This window comes from Peromyscus maniculatus, chromosome 10 (genome assembly GCF_049852395.1).
Source record: "Peromyscus maniculatus bairdii isolate BWxNUB_F1_BW_parent chromosome 10, HU_Pman_BW_mat_3.1, whole genome shotgun sequence".
Classification (NCBI taxonomy): Eukaryota; Metazoa; Chordata; class Mammalia; order Rodentia; family Cricetidae; genus Peromyscus; species Peromyscus maniculatus.
Window position 1 is genome coordinate 5,986,799 of NC_134861.1, and position 21,240 is coordinate 6,008,038.

Here is a 21,240-nt window from a genome sequence, read left to right on the forward strand (position 1 = left end):
CTAGAAGTTCTAGCTAGAGCAATAAGACAACAAAAGGAGATCAAAGGGATACAAATTGGCAAGGAAGAAGTCAAACTTTCACTATTTGCAGATGATATGATAGTATACATAAGTGACCCCAAAAACTCTACCAGGGAACTCCTACAGCTGATAAACTCCTTCAATAAAGTGGCAGGATACAAGATCAACTCAAAAAAATCAGTAGCCCTCCTATACATAAATGATAAAAGGGCTGAGAAAGAAGTCAGAGAAACATCACCCTTTACAATAGCCACAAATAATATAAAATACCTTGGGATAACACTAACTAAACAAGTGAAGAACCTTTTTGATAAGAACTTTAAATCTCTAAAGAAAGAAATTGAAGAAGATATCAGAAAATGGAAGGATCTCCCATGCTCATGGATAGGTAGGATTAACATAGTAAAAATGGCAATCTTACCAAAAGCAATCTACAGATTCAATGCAATCCCCATCAAAATCCCAACACAATTCTTCACAGACTTGGAAAGAAAAATACTCAACTTCATATGGAAAAACAAAAGACCCAGGATAGCTAAAAGAATCCTATACGATAAAGCAACCTTTGGAGGCATCACCATCCCTGACCTCAAGCTCTACTATAGCGCTATAGTAATAAAAACAGCTTGGTACTGGTATAAAAACGACATACGGACCAATGGAATCGAATTGAAGAACCTGACATTAATCCATGCACATATGAACACCTGGTTTTTGACAAAGGAGCCAAAACTATACAATGGAACAAAGAAAGTATCTTCAACAAATGGTGCTGGCATAACTGGATCTCAATATGTAAAAGACTACAAATAGATCCATATCTGTCACCATGCACAAAACTCAAGTCCAAGTGGATCAAAGACCTGAACATAAATCCAGTTACACTAAACTTAATAGAAAAGAAAGTAGGAAGCACTCTTGAACGAATTGGCACCGGAGACCTTTTCCTAAATAAAACACCAACAGTACAGACCCTGAGCACAACAATTAATAAATGGGACCTCTCGAAATTGAGAAGCTTTTGCAGGGCAAAAGACACAGTCAATAAGACAAAAAGACAGCCAACAGAATGGGAAAAGATTTTCACCAACCCCACATCTGACAGAGGATTGATCTCCACAGTATATAAAGAACTCAAGAAACTAGACATCAAAATACTGAACAGTCCAATTAAAAAATGGGCTAAAGAGCTAAACAGAGAATTCACAAAACAAGAATCACAAATGGCTGAAAGACATTTAAAGAAATGCTCAACATCCTTAATCATCAGAGAAATGCAAATCAAAACGACTCTGAGATACACCTTACACCTGTCAGAATGGCTACGATCAAAAACACCAATGACAACCAATGTTGGAGAGGATGTGGAGCAAAGGGAACACTCCTCCACTGTTGGTGGGAATGTAAACTTGTACAACTACTGTGGAAATCAGTATGGCGGTTTCTCAGAAAATTAGGAATCGAACTACCTCAAGACCCAGCCATCCCACTCTTGGGCATACACCCAAGGAATGTTGATTCCTTCATAAAGATACATGCTCAGCTATGTTCATAGCAGCACTATTTGTAATAGCCAGAACCTGGAAACAACCTAGATGCCCGTCAATGGAGGAATGGATGAAAAAAATGTGGTACATATACACAATGGAGTACTACTCAGCAGAGAAAAACAATGAAAGCATGAAATTGGCAGGCAAATGGATGGAACTAGAAAAAATCATCCTGAGTGAGGTAACCCAAACACAGAAAGACAGTCATGGTATGTACTCACTCATAAGTGGATTCTAGATATAAAATAAAGAACAATCAGACCACAACCCATAGAACCATGAAGGCTATATATATAGCATGGAGGTCCCTAGGACGACTGTGGCTTATAATAAATTTCGGTTTTACTCAATTATTGAAAAAAAATAGCCAAATGAATGGAAACACATGAACTATGAACCAAAGGCTGAGGGGCCCCCAGCTGTATCAGGCCCTCTGAATAGGTGAGACAGTTGATTGGCTTGATCAGTTTGGGAGGCAACTAGGCAGTGGGACCGAGTCCTGTGCTCATTGCATGAGTTGGCTGTTTGAAACCTGGAGCTTATGCAGGGACATTTGGCTCAGTCTGGGAGGAAGGGACTGGACCTGCCTGGACAGAGTCTACCAGGTTGATCGCAGTCCTCGGGGGAGGCTTTGCCCTGGAGGAGGTGGGAATGGGGAGTGGGCTGGGGGTAAGGGAAGGGAGTGGGAGGGGGGAGAACAGGGGAACCCGTGGCTGATATGTAGAACTAAATGGTATTGTAAAATAAAATAAAAGGAAAAAAAAAGAGTTGTTTGAGTGAACCCTGAAAAGGCCACTAGAGACAGCACAACTCACTCCCTACATTTTGTAAACGAAATGCTGAGGCCAAGTAGGGCCATGTAACTCATCTGGAGCCAGAACTTGAGGCTCTGACCTTAATCCACGTCTCGATACTTGCTCCTGCCTCACCCGGTGAATTTTCTTTTGAAAGGCCTCTTCTAGGTCTCCCTCGTTGCACCTCCCACCTTAGATGCTCCATACCCTGCACCAGCCACCACATCTCTCCCTGAACTATTGCAACAGGCCTGTGGCCCTCCTCTTCTTCGTCTTTCCTTTCTCAACTCCATCTTGCATACTGCGCCATATCGCTCTCTGACCCAAATCTGCCAGGTGCTCTCCATATACCAGAGAAAGCGCAAAGACTCCAACCAAATCTCCCCGTCACCTGCTAACCCGTTCCTGGCCTGGCATTGCCCTCTGCCTGTGGTTTTATTGTCGGCACAGCAGTTGCTCCTGAATCGACTGCTGTTTCAGCTACGGACGCAACTCCGCCATCACTGCCCTGCTACTCAGGCCCAGGCGTGGACGTCAGCATCCCACCGGAACTGCTTCTGCCTCTCAGCCAAACGTAGTTTTTAACCACGTCTCTATCGTTCTATTGTACGACACGGGAGTCAATACCGGGGTGAAAACCTGCTAGCTCAGAGAGGCCGAGGAGCAAGCAGGTGACCTTCCTCCTTAGCTGGCAATCCAGCAAGAGAGAATCTCTTTCAAGATCCCAAACCAAAAAAGATGACCAAACTCCAAGTCCCTCCCCACTCCTTCCTGTGTGTGTCTCTGTTTGCTGGACTCCCTCTAACTCTCTATGGCTACTTTTGTCAACTAGTTGCTGGCTCCACCTCTTGACCCAAGGTTTTATTTAATTAATGCAAACTCGGGGTTCACAGTGTAATCAAATATCTCACAACATCTGCCTCCTCCACATCCTCATGTACTTTTAAGTCTAGGCCAACAGGCCTGGCATCTCCCTTTGCTTATGCAGCTGCTGAGAGCTATTTCCTTAGTTCCTTTAGAGGTCCCACTCTGCCTACTGCTGCACCTGCCAGTTCTACCCGCCTGAATTCTACTATCCTCTCTTCACCTGGGAAACTTCCTTATGCCCCATTCACAACCCTGGAACCTCCCCTTCCCACCATTTCCCTGTGAGCCCACCATGGGCAGACCTACGTTGAGCCTAGGTATCTTTCTTTCTGCTTTCTTTGCTGTGGAATATACACCTTCTCAAAACATACATGATAGACTGGTGTTTATTTCCTGCATGTCTTTCTCACTGATGCTTTCATTCATTAGTGAGTTACTGAACATAGCTTCAGAGTCCAACAGACCTAAGTCTGTATCTGAGCTGTCTCACTTGCCTTAAGCAAATCATTAATCATTCTAAGATTTAGTTTTTCTCCTCTGCAAAATAGGAATCACAATGCCTATCTTACCACCACACCACTGTGGCTAAAGATACCGTGGTGCACATAGAGCACAATGCCTGATGTTTGGGGAATGCAATTAGGAGGGCAATGTTAATAAACAAAACTCATACTACATGCCTGGACCTGTGAAGAATATTTGGGATATAAAAAATAAATAAAAATTGGCTCATGCCTCTAAGGACTCGGAGATCAGCAGGAGACAGTCAGAAGGGAAGCAGTTGAAAAGGCATCCACCCAGCATCCTGGAGCCCTCACACCTTGCATCAGATGGAGGCTCTGTGGGAGAACAGAGAAGGTGCTCTGTATGTATGATGTGAGCAGCATTTGAAAAGACCAGTGATAATGACCTAAGAGAAAGAAAAAATGGGAAAGACAGACAGACAGAAGGCACAACACTAGATGGCCAGAGAAGCAGGTTGGAACACCATTACACCCCACAAACAGTGGGTGCTCAGTAAGCATTCTTCAGGAGAGAGGCAGCCAGGGTGGGTGGAGAGCAGAGCCATGGCTGTGAACTGGAATAGATCTAAGCCCCGTCCAGGCTACGTCATCACATAATCCATGAGCTGGGTTCCAGGTCTAGGACTCTGAGACATGGACAACAATACCGAGCCTTTGGATTGTTCTTCATTCCTCCAGTTCAGTCAAACAGACATGTTTGGGCCTGCTCAATTCAGGAGTTTGGCCTCACCCTCTTCAGGTCACACCTGCCTGTGAGGCAAGAAACACTAATTGACATTACCAGCACTGTCACACCCTCTCCCTGGGAACTTAAGACGTGGTTCCGTTTTCATAACTTTGTGTGGGATTGGTCCAGAGGATTCCGATAACTACCTGGCCTTGAATTCTACCCACAGAGCACCTTGCTTAGAACAGAGAAAACCACTGAACTCAAACAAGACATAAGCCATGTCAATGAATGCACTTTTTTCCCTCAGTGAGTGTAAACTTAAATTGTTTGATAAGAAGCAAATTACACCTGGAAAGAATCATTTGGGGGCAGAGACTGGGGGCTGGAAAGATACAGCTCAATCAGTGAAGTGTTTTGCCACACAAGCATGAGGAACTGGGTTCTGCACCCAGGAAAAACCCAAATAAAAACCTGGTGATACTTGTAATCCCAGCACTGGGGAGGTGGAGACAAGCTGGCCCCAAGGCCTTGCTGACCAGCCAGTTTAGCCTAATCACAATAGCACTGTCCCCAAAAAGTCTCCTCTGTTGTGCTTATTCAGCTTGTCACCTCCAACCCTTGGCAGTCACTGACCTTTTCACTGTCAATGACGACAGCAGAGTGTTTTCTCTTTTTTAAAAAACTGGAATCAGAGTAGGTAGCTTTTAGACATATTTTTTCCACATAATATGTGTTTAGCCTTCCACTATGACATTTTGTAAAGGTCTTAAGAGATTTGTTTATTTGTTGTGTAATCAAAAATGCACACACATGTCACAACTCACGTGTGGAAGTCAAAGAACAGGTTTCAGGAGTTGGCTCTTTCCTTCTGCCGTGTGGGGCCTGGGGATTGAACTCAGGTCATCAGGCTTGCCAGCAGGCACCTTACCCCACTGAGCCTCCTCTGTGAAGTCCCTTGAATAACATATTAAGATTATAACAACATTATGGGGCTGGAGAGATGGCTCAGAGGTTAAGAGCAGTAGCCGCTCTTCCAGAGGTCCTGAGTTCAATTCCCAGCAACCACATGGTGGCTCACAACCATCTGTAATGAGATCTGGTGCCCTCTTCTGGCCTGCAGGCATACATGCAGACAAAACACTATACATAATAAATAAATAAATCTTTAAAAAAAAAAGATTATAACAACATTATAACTGTAACATTATAATAACTTAATAAGATACTTAATAAAGTATCTTAATAACTATGTCCTTGCTGCTTCATAAAAGAGAAACTCCGAGGGGTTGGGAATTTAGCTCAGTGGTAGAGCACTTGCCTAGCAAGCACAAGGCCCTGGGTTCAATCCTCAGCTTAAAAAAAAAAGAGAGAGAAACTCTGAAGTTCAGCATGAAATCAAGGTGAAGCACCACAATCAAGGGATTTAGAGTCTCCCATGCAGAGAAAGAGAGCTGGATAGAGATGAATAGATTGATAACTGTATGGAGGGATAATGATGGATGGATAGATAATAGGTAGGTAGGTAGGTAGGTAGGTAGGTAGGTAGGTAGGTAGGTAGATAAATAGACAGACAGACAGATAGACAGACCTAGGGTAGAGGATAGGATCTTCCAAAGAAGGAGAACTAGAGCATAGTGTTATAAACAGATAAAAGAGAAACTGGACTAGGAATATTAAGTGAGGAGGTGAAGGGGGGGCAGCATAAAGGAGGAAGTATGGGGAAAGGCAGCTAACACTAAAAGCCTTTGTAGAGAAACCTACGACTATAGAAGTGTCCTAAAATACATGCATATATGAAAGGAATTTAAATGGAGTCACCATGTACTGGGGAAGACAATGCCCCAACTAGACATCTTATGACATCAAGTAAAACCTTCAGAGCCAGAAATGGGTTACAACTTGTTGAGCTGTTGCCAAAAGAGTCCCACAGACCACCTCTCCCAGACATCACAGGCTATTGGCAAAGCTATTGGTTATTCTCCACAGCCTGGTAGTAAGGCTCCATTGCTGAAAATACCACTTTGCTTTTGCCATCAAACATGGGGAAATTGATCTGGTACCCATCTAGAAGCTTCACCCCTATTGACCAAGCATCATGGTGTTGGAAGGTTCTCTGCATCATACTGGAGGAGAAAGATAATAATCAGTGTCATCCTGTAACCTGCAACAGCTACCTGCCTTCAAGATATACCGTCACAATAGTGGCACAAGTGTTATGGAGTAACCAACCACTTTTTTAAAAATTGGATTTAAGGCCCAGTCCATGAGATTGAACACATACCTGGCACTGATAAAGTGGCCAAGAACCTGAGAATCAACAGGCCATGAGTCCTAGGAGAAAACTTAATGCTATTATTCTGCTAAAATAAAATGGCAAAATAGCAATAAAATGACTCCTAGTAATATATTGTTGTATCCATAGACCCTCACCAGAGAAGCTGATTCTTGTAGTATATGGGAATTAACACAGAGACCCACAACTGGACAGCGTGCAGAGAATGAGAGACTTTGGAGCTCTTGACCTTAAATGGACTGCCTCTATCAAGCCCCTCCCCTCAAGGCTCAGGGGTCTATGCAGAAAATATGACAGAAAGACTGTAAGAGCCAGAGGAGGCGAACAGAGTCATCCAGACACAACAAGGGTGATACATATATGAACTCACAGAGACTGCAAAGCACACACAGGTTCTGCACAGGTTCAAACCAGACCAAGTCTCAGTACTGAGAAGGGGAGGTGGACACAATGTCCCACCCCTCACCAAAAGCTGTTACCAACTGACGCCTGCTGGGAAAGGAAAGAATCAGCTTTCTCTCATGGAGTATCACTGGCCCCAGGTCCAGGAGGAATCAGACAACACAACACAGATTCCGTGTACGGGGAATCTTTGGTTCATTCAGTTCTGTTTGGGCATCTCGTGAGCATAGTTGATGCATGAAAGGTAAAATTCTTGGTTTGGTTGTAATTTCTGTTCTTCCAAATTTAGGTCATCAGAGGATGATCAATGGATTTTTTTTTTCACTTTTGGTTCTGTTTTTGTGTATGTGTGGTTGTTAAGGTTTTGGGAGGTTTGGTTTTGTTTGGGGTTTTTTTTGGCTGTGTGTGTGTGTGTGTGTGTGTGTGTGTGTGTGTGTGTGTGTGTGTGTTCAAGGTGAAAACAAGTGCCCAAGAGTGCAGAGGTCAGTATAGATAGATAGGTGCTCCAGGAGGCACGTGTTTGCAGCTGCGTGAATGTTTGCACGTGCATCTGTGTATATATAAAATGCTTTTCCTCAGAACACTGTTGTCAATGAATGACTCAAAGGTCATTCCTTATTATTTATCACAGTATCAAACAAGTTAATAAGTGGTTAGCTAATTGAGTGTTCAAAGAGAAAAAAAATTGCTTTAGTTGAAGTCTCTTATCTGACACAAAGGTTGTAGATACTGAAATGCAATGTGATGACTGGCCAGAAATGCACAGTTTATGGGTTTGGTGAGGATCAACAGACTGTAACCATCAAAAGGTCTCCCAACGCTCACAGTCTTCCCAGCAGAGGGGAAACACTCATCTCTAGGTGACCTTTGTCGCCAGACAGGCTTCCTACTGCCCTTCCAGAGAGAACCTGTACAGCTTCTGAGGAGAATAACCTGGGCTCTGAGAGGTGGGACCCCAGAGTTAGAACCAATATCCGCAGCTAGTTCCCCTCATCACACTAGGATTTATTCCGGGCATGGCCCAGGATGCAGTGTGGTGAGTTAAGAGTTACTGTGAAAATAACTTAGAGACTTACACTGACTGAAAGCCAGCTGTAGTGATATTTGCCTATAATGCTACTGAGGCAACAGGATCACAAGTTTGAGGCGATCCTGAGAGATCATTAAACGGCCTCAAAAGAAAACATGGAGGGCTGGAGATGTGGCTCACTTGGCAGAGTGACTGATTGCTTGGCATGCACAACGCCCTGGGTTCAGGCCCTGCACTGTGCAAACCAGGTGTGGTCTTGCACACCTCTAGTCCTGTCATTTTGATGTGGGAGGGTAAAAACAGGAGGCCCCAAAGCTCAAGGGTATCCTTGACTACACAAGAAGTTCGAGGCCAGCATACATAAGACCCTGCCCCCACCAAAAAAAAATGCACATTGGTTTTATATAGCCTGCCAGGACAGTACATGCCTGTAATCTCAGCAATCAGAAGGAGGCAGAGGCAGATTTGAGAGCCAGGCCGGCCAGGGGTATATAATGAGACTCTGACAGAAAGAGGAAATGGAGGGAGGGAGGAAGGGAAGAAGGAAGACTCTGCATATTTCTTGGCATAAAATCATATTTAATAAATAATAATAGCTAATATTTATTGAATACTTGCCTATGCCTGCCTGTACAGGTATCATCTCATTTAAACATTCACAACATAGACTTGGAGACACAATTATTAGTCGCTATACAGATAAGAAACTTACCCAAGGTTGCACAGTAAGGAAGAAGGGAATTTGTGCCCAGGCATTTCCTCGGTCACTGTTAATACTTTTATTATCAACAAAAGTCATCACAAAGAAAGGATTCTAGAGCCTCAACTGTGGAGGGAGTTTTTCTGCCTCTGAGTCCCCTCCGATCACTGAAATAAATGTGACCGTGTCTCCTCTCCCCCAGCCTTGCTGCTGGGTTTCAGCCACCTCTTGCTTATTTATTTGATGTGCACTGAACATCCCCATGTGCCAAGCACTGTCGCTGGCCTGGATTATACAGCCCTGAACAAAACAGCCAAGGTCTCCGTCTTCACATTGCTGAGATATGAGAAGGGGAGGAACCAGGCACACAGAAACCACAGGGAAAAGGACAAAAGTGGCCCTGCAGGGGGAGTGAACTTGGCTGACACAGTCTGAGAAGGGGCAGAGAGTGGCTGGAACAAAGAACAGGAAAACAGATGGCATGACACGGCCCCCTGGAACTCAAACCTGCACCTCACATGCTACACACACACACACACCTCCCTGCATGGCATGCAGATGCTGTGAAGGCATTATATCCCCCCCCAAAAAAACAAGCCCCCTCTTCTTCCACTGCACAACCAAACACCCAGTTGCCCAAACTAAAGGCTTAAAAACATCTTTTCTTTACTTTCGTGAGTTTGAACCCAATGCCTCATCTACGCTGAGAAAGCACAGAACTACACATGCCCACCCACCTACCCTAGTTTAGAAGCAGGGTCATGCTAAATGCCCAATTGACTTCAAAACCACTACATAGTCTAAGATAATCTTGAACTTGAGATCCTCTGCCTCCCAGGGAGTTGGGATTGTAACCTGACCACATCAGCGAGGCATCTTCTTGACTTTATGTTCTGGGAAGCCGTGGTGCTGGCCTCTGCTTGAAACCTATAGCCAGCCATCAGTCGGTGTCCTAACTGTTCTCCCTGCCTCCAGCTGCTTCACCTGCTGCCCAGGAGATTCGCTCACAGCCACATGTACACACTACAACGTTGGTGCACACCTCTAATCCCAGAACTCAGGAAGCCAAGACAGGAAGATCAAAAGCTCAAAGTCTACAGCTGTAGCACCCTGAATTCTTCAGATTTCACCATAATTCCACCTTGTCTCAAAAGAGAAAAAGAAAAAAGAAAAGAACACCTCCAAAGTAAAAACCCTCATAGCTTCTTGTCAATCTCTGAATAAGGCCCCGCATGTGGCATCCTTCGTCATGCGGTGAGCAGCCATTTTTCAACCTCTCTCTAATAGTCAAACGTGACTCAGAGCACCAGCCATGCCTAATTATTCCTTCATCCCCATCAGAAAGAGCACGAGATCTTCCCACTGAGAAGTCATCTAAAGCCTTGTAGAGGCTTCTGCCTGCCTGGTTATCACAGTCCCCGACGTCTGCAAGTCAGTGTTCACTGACAAACTTCAGCACGGTAAGTTTTTAAATAGTTCTTTTGAGTGGGTAAGGATTTATGAATGGGGCAACGTCAGATCCAGGAATTCCACTGACAGGACAGGTGAGCAAAGCTTTTCAGGGCACCATTGGAAGCAGGACAGGCAGTGTGCTGACTGGGGTTCAAATCTCTACTCAGACGTTAAGTGCTATTATTTATGTCTTTCTTTTGAGATACAATTTCACGTATCTCAAGCTGGCTTCAAACTTGCTATGCAGCCAAGCATTAGTTTAAACTTCTGATCCCTCTCCTCCACCTCCCCAGTGCTGTGTCAGACTGGGGCGGGGGCGGGCGGGGGAGCACTTCTACATGCTGAATGACTCTCACCAACTGGCTGCCTCTCCAGCCCTCTCATAGTGTTTTCTATTCTCACACTGAGGGTTAGTCTGCTCTGTTGTCGTTGTTCGTCAATGTGATACGAGCTTGCATTATCTGAGAAGGGGGAGCTACATTGAGAAATGCCTCCCTAAGATGGGCCTGGGGCTGGAGAGATGGCTCAGTGGTTAACAGCACTGGTGCCTCTTGCCAAAGACCTGAGTCCATTTCTCAGAGCCTATGTGGTGGTTCACACCCATGTCTAACTCCAGTTTCCGGGGGCCACCACCCTTTTCTGAATCCCATGGGCATGTGGCACACACACACTCACACACACACACACACACACACACACACACACAATTATAAAAATAAAAAAGAAAGAAATCTTTAAAAAGAAAAAAAGATTGGCCTGTAAGTAAGCCTGTGGGGCATTTTGTTAATTAACGATTGATGCATGTGGGCCTCTCTCTTGGAGGATGATACCATGCTTGGGCAGGTGGCCCTGGGTTGTATAAGAAAGCTGAGCCGGGCGGTGATAGTGCACACCTTTAGTCCCAGCACTCAGGAGGCAGAGGCAAGTAGATCTCTGTGAGTTTGAGGCCAGTCTGGTCTAAAGAATGAGTTCCAGGACTGCCAGGGCTACACAGAGAAACCTTGTCTTGAAAAAGCAAAAAGAGAAAAGAAAGGAAGGGAGGAAGGAAGGAAGGAAGGAAGGAAGGAAGGAAGGAAGGAAGGAAGGAAGGAAGGAAGGAAGGAAGGAAGGAAGGAAGGAAAAGAAAAGAAAGAAAAAGAAGAGAAAGCAGGCTGAGGAGCAAGCCAGTAAGCAGCATTCTTCCACGGCCTCTGCTTCAGTCCCTTGCCCCCATGTTCCTGCCTTAGTTCCTGCCCTGACTTCCCTCAGAGATGGATGGAATGTGACCTCTGATTTATCAGCTGAAATAAACCCTTTCCTCCCTAAGTTGCTTTTGGTCATGGCGTTTTGTCACAGCTGTAAAATCCCAGCTAAGGCAAGTGTCCACTGCTGACATGGGAACCTGAAATGTTAACGTTGTTTCTGCCTTATGGTCAGCCAGTTAAAAATATTTAAGCCATAGATGTAGATTCTTTAAATGTCTTTCTGCTTATTTGGTTATATGTCTGACTCCCTGCAAGACCAGGCTCTGAATAGCCAAGCTCTGTCCTGTTGAGAGCAATACTTATTACACAAGAGATGTTCAGTGTCTAGTGAGTGGACTGGTGGATGGATGGATACATGCATGCATGGAGGGATGCAAGAATGGGTGGATGGATGGAAAGTTAGTAAAGAAAACTCAAGAGAGAAATCAATGAACTCGACAAGGACCAAATTCCTAGCCTTAGTCTCCTTAACGTACATTTAGAGTTCACAAAACAACATGGAGGCCAAGAACTAACCAAAAACTTGTCTAACTTACCATCTAGGCATGACAGAATGTCAGCGTTCAACAAAGTCCAGGGAGATATTAAGACCTCAAGACAAGTGTTCTTATGCAAGCACCTCCCCCCCCCCCCGTGCCCCCCTCCCCCCCCCCCGCATTCTGTCTCTTAGTCCTGGAAACTCATCCAGACCAGCAGCCACCCAAAGTTCAAAGATAAGGGCAGTAAGGCCATGGCCCATGAGACGGTATTCTGCTGTACGGCTTTTTCTGGGAAATATGAACAAAGCATATTCACTCCAGATAGGTCCTAAGGACATACCAAAGAAATTGCTCCACCCAAGCCTATCTTAGTAAACTAGAGAGTTTATCAAGGCTACTCACAGGACCAGGGTGGAAGGTACTTACAGGAGCATGGATGACTCAAAGCCACCTGAGTCACCCAGCAGCCCCCCTCAGCATGAGTGACAGCTCACAAAAGCTGCGTCCCCCAAGTTCCCAGCCCACCTTGCAGACAGGTTGTTGAAGTGTTTTTACTGGTAGTATCATCTTGGGGAGGGGCCTGTGGATCTCATTCATTTCAGGAGCTTCCTGAGCCTTGTAAATTTTGCTTACATCCTAGACCTTGTATGGTTCCATTTCTTCCTGAATTTTATGTGAGCTTCCCTTCTCCTCCTCCTCCTCCTCCTCCTCCTCCTCCTCCTCCTCCTCCTCCTCCTCCTCCTCCTTCCAGGAGAGAATAATTCAACTAAGAGGAAATAGCTGGGGAACTAGAGAGATGGCTCAGTGGTTAAAAGCACTTACTGTTTTTACAGAAGACCTCTAACTCCAGTTCTGCGGGATCTTATGCCTGCTTCTGACATCTTCTGGTAGTTCATGCATGTGGTGCACACGCATGCACTCAGACACACACATACACATAATATTAAATAAAAAGAGTTGGTTTTTTTTTTTTAGACAGGGTTTCTCTATGTAGCCCTGTCTGTCCTGGAATTCACTCTGTATTCCAGACTGGCCTCAAACTCACAGAGATGCACCTACCTCTGCCTCCCAAGTACTGGAATTAAAGGCATGCACAACCACTGTCCAGCAAACAAATATTTTCTTTTAAAAAAATAAAAATAGTCAAATGGAAAGTCAAAGTCTATTATAAGTTGGATTGTGCTCTCCACACCAAAAAAAAAGTATATATTAAAACACTAAACCCCTCAGTTACTTAGAATGTAACATTTGGGGATAGAATCTTCACAGGCATGAACAAGTTTTTAAAAGGTTATAATAATAGGAGCTAATCCAAGATGAACAGTGTCCTTATCAAAGCAGGAAATCTGGACAAACACCAAGAGAAGAACATATGAACATGAAGACATACATCAATAAGCCAAGGATAAAGGCCTGGAGAACAGACCCTTCCCTCCAAGTCCTCCAGCACACCTTGACTTCAGACTTCGTGTTTCCAGAACTGTGGGATAGCTCCTTTCTATTTATTGCTCCTCCCACTGGGTATTAGCTTTTCATGGCAGCCCCACCAAACTAACTCCAGCTCATCTGGAGAAGTCATTCTCAAGTAGTCACAGGACCAGCAGTGGCAGCATCGCCTGGGATTTAGTCTACGGACAAGACACACAGGTGAGAAAGTCGAGGGATGGGGCCCAGCAGCCTGCATTCCGACAAGCCGTGCGGATGGTTCAGATGCATAGTAAGAGGCAAGAGTCTCTGTGGTAAAGCTGCTTGGGCCTGGGTTAATGACTGTCCTTCCCAAAGCCCGTGTCTACCCAGAACCACAGAATGCAACTTTATTTGGAGTTTTCAGGTGTAATTAGAAACAAGATCATTCAGGATTGCAGCTACTCAGTATAAGCAGAGAAATCAGACACAGAATGCCATGGGATGGCAATGGCAAAAGTCAGCACGCTTAAACACGGGCCAAAAGTGCTAAGGATCTCCAAGAGCCACCAGAACCAGGAAAGAGTCTACACAAGAAGGAATAGGAGTCTGCACAAGATCCCCAGACACAGAATGGCCAATTCATCCTCCATTGAGACTTGTAGCTCCCGAACCATGAGTGAATGAATTTCTGTTGTTTGAGAACTGGCCGCATAGCTCATTGGAAAAAAGAACAATATTTCTATAGTTTTAAACCACTCCATTTTTGGCAATCTGTTACAGCAGCCCTCAGAAAATGATCTATCCAATATTAAGAGTCACAGACACATTAATTGTTGAATCATTGATTGTTGAATTAATTAAAATGAAATAAAATTGAAAATTCACTTCCTCGCTCAAGCCAGCCACATTTCTAGTGCTCAGGGGTCAGCGTGGATGTTGGTGACTGTGTTAATGACCCAAACACAGGACATCTCCATGAGAGCACAAAGCTCTACAGGACACACTGTTCCAGAACACCATGTTCACCCCAGCATAGCATCATCGTCCTCTTTTGGACCACAAACTAAGATGTTTTAAGTATGAATGGTTGAAAACTTAAAAGAGCCACCAGACACGAAAGCAGAAGGGTTTGTCTGTCGTTTGTTTGTTTTGCTTTGATTTTTAGACAAAGCTTTTTCTGTTGCCCAGGTTGGCCTCAAACTTCTGGGTTCAGATAACCTTTCTGCTGTAGCCTCCCAAGGGTTAGGGTTCCAAGCATGGACCCAGCAAGAGTGGAGGATTTTAACCTTAAATGGGTGTCCTGGTTTTTTAGTGTAAAGAGTTGATTCAATTAAAATCTAAAGCTGTGGGCTGGAGAGTTGGCTCAGGGCTTAAGAGCACTGGCTGCTCTTCTAGAGGTCCTGAGTTCAATTCCCAGCACCCACATGATGGCTCACAACCATCAATAATGAGATCTGGTGCCTTCTTCTGGTGTACAGGCATACTATATACATGGTAAATAGATAAATCTTTAAAAAAAAATCTAAAGCTGTGATTCTGTTTAGGATAAAATGCTAGGGTAACAGAAAAAAAAGCTAATTTTAGTAATATTCAAGTTATGCTTTTAAGAAGGAAAATACTTTGTTTCTCATTTGCTTTCAATGGAAGATAGATATTCTATATCTGTTTGGAAAAGAAAGAAAAAAAACCTACAGTATTTCACCACACAACTCAAAATGGCTGGAAGTGATTATGCATGCCTTTAACACTCAGGAGGCAGAGGCAGGCAGATCTCTGAGTTTGAGGTCAGTCTGGTCTACAGAGCAAGTTCTAGGACAGTTAAGGCTACACAAAGAAACCCTGTCTCAAAAAACTGAAAAAAAAAATTTCTAGAAGAGAGAATTTTTCATCACAAAAAAATAATAAATACTTGAGATGACGGATGGTCTAAATATCCAGAGTTGATTATTAAATAGCACACTCTTTCCCATAAAGATGTATAATTATTGTTAATTAAAAAGCTAAATTTTGCTAGGTGGCTGTGGCACACTCCTTTAATCCTAGCATTCAAGAGGCAGAGCCAGGAGGATCTCTGTGAGTTCGAAGCCAGCCTGGTCTACAGAGCAAGATCCAGGACAGGCACCAAAACTACACAGAGAAACCTTGTCTTGAAAAACAAAAACAAACAAACAAACAAAAACTAAAACAAAACAAAAAAAAATTAACTTTTCTTGAGCACCTGACAGTATCCAGGAGGCAGAGACCGGTGAATCTCTGTAAGTTTGAGGCCATCTTCATCTATGTAGTGAATTCCAGGCCAGCCAAGGCTACAAAATGATACCCAGTCTCAAAAAAAAAAGAAAAATGTAAGGCAGTTACGAGGTGGCCCGAGGGCGTTGCTCTTGTAGAGGACCTGAGTTCAGGCCCCAGCATTCACTTCACACAACTCATAACTACCTGGAATTCCAGATCTACGGAATCCAACACCTTCTTCCAGACTCCAAGGTCACTACACTCATGTGGTGTACATAGACACATATACATAATTTAAAATGAGATTAAAAATGAAAATCTTAATATAATAATGAATAATGTGAAAGTCACATAAAAATTAATTACAGTATATGTAAGGAAATCTTGCCAGGACATGCCCAGCCCCATTTATTTACACGCTACCTATGCATTCTGCTAAACAGCAGGCTTGAGTCTATGATAGAGAGCATTGGAAACAGAATACATACTAACTGGCCTACTACAGGAAAAAAAAGTCAATGGTTGCCCTCAGTGGTAATGAAAATGACATGGAGAAGACATTAAACTCACCAAGGGGAACCACATGCTATCCAGTGGATCCAATGTATTTCCAACACCACAGTGAAATCAAAGAGATTACATTTTGTTTGTTTGTTTGTTTTTCAAGACAGGGTTTCTCTGTGTAGCTTTGTGCCTTTCCTGGATCTCGCTCTGTAGACCAGGCTGGCCTCGAACTCACAGAGATCTGCCTGCCTCTGCCTCTCGAGTGCTGGGATTAAAGGCGTGGGCCGCCACCGCCGCCGCCGCCGCCGCCGCCGCCGCCGCCGCCGCCGCCGCCGCCGCCGCCGCCGCCACCACCACCACCACCACCACCACCGCAGGGCTAAGATTACATTTTTATGTGTATGCCTACATATGTAGGGGAGCGAAAGAGCTCTAATGCCTCCCTTTCATTCTGAAGGGGGCTCTTTAGATGGACCTGGGAACCCAATTAACCCAAGGCGCATTAACCCATAGAAGTTTTATCAGTTTGTTCTTTTTAATTTTTTTAAGTGTGTGGGTGTTTTGCCTGCATATATGTCTGTGCACCGCTTGTGTGAATGGTCCCCCCATACGCCAGAAGAAGGTATCGGGTCTCTTGGAATTGGAGTTACAAATGGTTGTGAGCCACCATGAAGGTGCTAGGAATCAAATCCAGGACCTCTGGAAGAGCAGCCAGTGCTCTTAACCACTGAGCCATCTCTCCAGCGACAAGTTTTGTTCATTTTTTGTGTATACAAGGCTCTCCACAAGACAGTCTAGCTAAGTATGATGGCACAGACTTTGTAATCCCAGGATTCAGGACACAGAGGCAGGAGAATTGTATTTGAGGCCCGGCTGAGATACATAAGAAGTCCCTGCTCACTGCCGCCCCCACATAGCCAGCACAGTGGTGCAGGCTTTTAATCCCAGTACTCAGGAAGCAGAGACAGCAGATCTCTGTGAGTTCTAGACCTGCATGCCAAGTTCCCTTCTCCAGAGCAGATGTTCTCAAAAGAAACAAACAAATAAACAAACAAAAAATACAGCGGAGGAGGGCTGAGGTGTAGCTCGGTTGGCAGAGTGCTTGCTAACCACCACAAAGGCCTGCATTCAGTCCCCAGCAGCACATAACACCAGGGCATAGTGGCAGATGCTTGCAATCCCAGCTCTCAGGTGGGGGTGGAGGATCAGGAGTTCACTCATCTCCTGCTACATGGTAGCTGGAGGGCTGCGGTGGAGTCCAGAAACAGCAGAGTCCGTAGAAATGGCCAAGAAAGATACTTTGAGAGTTTCTAGATGAATAATGACCCTTTTTAAAGATTTACTTATTTATTACGTATACAGTGTTTTGCCTGCATGCATGCCTGCACGCCAGAAGAGGACACCAGATCTCATTGTAGATGGTTGTGAGCCACCGTGTGGTTGCTGGGAATTGAACTCAGGACCTCTGGAAAAACAACCAGTGCTCCCAACCTCTGAGTCATACTCCAGCCTGATACATTTTTTTTTTTTTTTAAAGAAATGACAGGCTGGAGAGATGGCTCAGCAGTTAAGCACTAGCTATTCTTCCGGAGGGCCTCGGTTCAGCTCCCAGCATCCACACGGCAGCTCACAACTGTCTGTAATTCCAGTTCCAGAGTATCACCAATGCAAATAAATAAAAATTTTAAAAAGAGAGAAAGAAATGACAACAGGGCTGGAGAGGCTGCTCAGCAGTCAAGAACACATATTGGTCTTTTCTTAATAATTTCTTTAATTTATTTTTTGTGTGTGTATATGGGTGTTTTGCCTGTGTGTGTGTCTGTGTTCCGTGTGCTGCCTTGTTGCCCACAGAGGCCAGGAAAGGGCACACTGGAGTTTCAGATGGTTGTGAGCCCCCATGTGGGTGCTGGGAATACAGTCCTTGTCTTCTGAAAGCAGCAAATGTTCTTAACTGCTGGGCTACCTCACCCACACATACTGCTGTTGCAGAAGACCCAAGTTAGATTTCCAGCACCCATACAACAATTCCAAGTTGCCATCACTCCAGACCCATGGATCCAATGCCCTCTTCTGGCCTCCGTGGGCACCTGCACACAGGTACAGACACACAGACACGCACACAGAGACACACACACAAATACACACGTACATAATTTTAAAAGAATTTATCTTCAGCTGATTCAGTTTCTTTCAGAGCAGAACAAAAATTAGGGGAAAAAAAATCAAAGCCAAAGCCTACAGCTGTGGGCTCAAAGTCCTTCTGGTGCAATAGCAACTTTCAACCAGCCTGGCAGAAGCTGCAAGGACTTCTGGTCATTGTTAAAGTCCCCGGGCCCAGAAACTGCTGGTCTTGGTTACTCACAGGGAACTCTGCTGGCTCTACACCCAGAAACAATCAACCAGTTATGCAGCTGCGTAGACAAGGCTGGACAGTTCCGCAGCTGCATAGACAAGGTTGCACTTCGACTTTCAACCTTGCCCAACACTGGATAAAAGCCTCTGAGGACAAGTTCACATCTCACTCGGGTGACAGTCTAGGAAAGCACCTAGAACTCACCCCAGAGACCTGAGTTCTGGTCCCTGTTTTGCCCATTAACTCCCTGTGAAACCTCAGCCCCTCATTTTCTCTTTCCTGTCCTCATTTTGCCTCTAGAAAAGATTCAAGGCTTTGACAGTGTGACCTCCAAGGTCCCCTCTCCGCTCGGCTCTGGGTTGCTCCAGATCCTCGCTTGCGTTAGGTATGCCTGGGACAGGGTCCAAGCAATTCCTAAAGGGGTCAAACAGATTAACCATTGGCCTGGGTCAGTTCCAGTTAATTCAAAAATTAACCTAGTTCCATGTTTTCTCTTTTAATCTTTACCAGGCATAACTCCGGTGGAGAGGTCCTGCCTGCATGGCTCAGGTGCCATTCTCTGTCCCTCCGAGTCATAGTACTCCATCCCCTGCAACTTTTATTATCCCCATTAAATCTACCAGTCCTTACTTCCTCCATCAACCCTCTTCTGACTCCTCCATGCCCTATGACATAGCCCCTCCAGCCACCTCGCCACACTCCACTGTATATCAGTGCAGAGCTGACTGTCTGGGGTCATGGTGACAATGCCCTATGGCTTTCTTCTTGCTTGGCTACTGTCCTTGGAAGTAGAAACCATACTGTGTTTGATCCTTTATCCTATGAACCTGTGCCTGACACAAACTCATTGTTGAGATGCCCAAACATTTAAGATTTGTTTTGTTTGTTTCTAAAAATTTTTCAACCCCTAGCCACTAGGAAATATGTTCTTAACCACTTCAGAGCAGCTACAGCTCTCTTAGATCCTTGGATCTTCCTAGAAACCCCATGAGACAAGCTGATCATGACAAATAAATCCCAGGTCACATGAAAGTGGAGCCAGAGAGCAGGTTGGTGGTAGAACCCAAAGGAGATACCAGGGTTCTTGACTCCAGCCACGGCTTTGGAGAATGTAGCTATTGCCTGGTGAGGAAACGTAGCTTGGAGACTAGGAGATAGTTCAGCTGGCAGAGTGCTAGTCTTCGTGGCATAGATAAAGGCCCAGTGTTCAGTCCTCAGCACCACATGAACTGAGCGTGGTGGTGCACACCTGAATCCCAACACTTGGAAAGTGGAGGCAGGAGATAGGAGGTTCCGTCATCTTTGGATACAAAGCAGGTTAAAGCCAGTGCCTGGGCTCCATGAAACAAGGAGGAGGGGGGAGGGGAGAAGAGGAGGAGAAGACCAGAGGAGGAGGAAGGAGGAAGGACGTGGGGAGGAAGGAGAAGAGGAGGAGGGAGGGGGAAAGAAGGAAAAGGAGTGAGGAAGGAATGAAGGGGAGGAAGGAGGAGGAGGAAGAGGAGGAGGATGGAAGAGGGAAGAAGGGAATGAAGGAGGAGGGAAGGAGGGGAGGAAGGAGGAGGAGGAAGAGGAGGAAGAAGGAGGAGCAAAGAAACCATAGCCTGAAGCTGCCCCCGTCCAACATGTAAAGACACGCTCAGAAATATCTTCACGCTGCAGCCTGCTGGAGGCTTCATCCTGTAGACTCTAAGACTGTCTCCTCTTGCTGTTACGTCATCATCATCATCATCATCATCATCATCATCATCATCATCATCATTGTTCTTGAAAGAAATAATAATCCAGGGCAGTTCCTGGGCAACCCACAATGCATTTCCTCCAAGGGCCCAGGAGACTCTGAACTGGAGACCCTACTTAAACGGCATAGGTAGTGTTTGTGATGAGAGAACATGGCTCCATGCATGATGGACAGATTGACAGCTTCTAGAAAGACCACCACCGTCTTTACGGTTTTTGAGACAGGGTTTCTCTTTGTAGCTCTGGCTATCCTGGAACTCCCTCTGTAGACCAGGCTGGCCTCCAACTCACAGAGCATGGTCTTCTTAACAAGACACTGAATTTAAACTGGTGGTGGTGGTGGTGGTGGTGGTGCACACCTTTAATCCCAGCACTTAGGAGGCAGAGGCGGGCAGATCTCTGTGAGTTCGAGGCCAGCCTGGGCTACAGAGCAAGTTCCAGGACAGCCAGGGCTACCCAGAGAAACCCTGTCTTGTAAAACAAAAACAAACAAAATGCTACAGGTGAGATGGTTTAGACAACACATACATTTTTCTCTCACAGTTCTAGAGGCTGGAAGCCAGAGATGAAGGCTTCTTCAGGTTCAGTTTCCCCCTCAGCCTCCTTCTTGGCCTTGCAGTGACCAGCTTTTCACTCACCCTCATATCTGCCCACACAAAATCTAGCTGCCTTTGTGTGTGCCAAGTTTCCACTGTTTTATAAGGACCTCTTCGAGGGACTGGAGAGATGGCTCAATAGTTAAGAGCACTGGCTGCTCTTCCAAAGGATCTGGGTTCAATTCCCAGCACCCATATGGCAGCTCACAACCACCCATAACTCCAGTTCCAGGGGATCTGATGTTCTCTTCTGACCTCCTCTGGCAACAGGCAAGCACATGGTAAGTAACATGCATGCAGGCAGAACCCTCATACATGTAAAATACAATAAGTCTAACAAAAAAGAACATCGTGAATGAAACACAATCAGTCCATAACTGAAAAT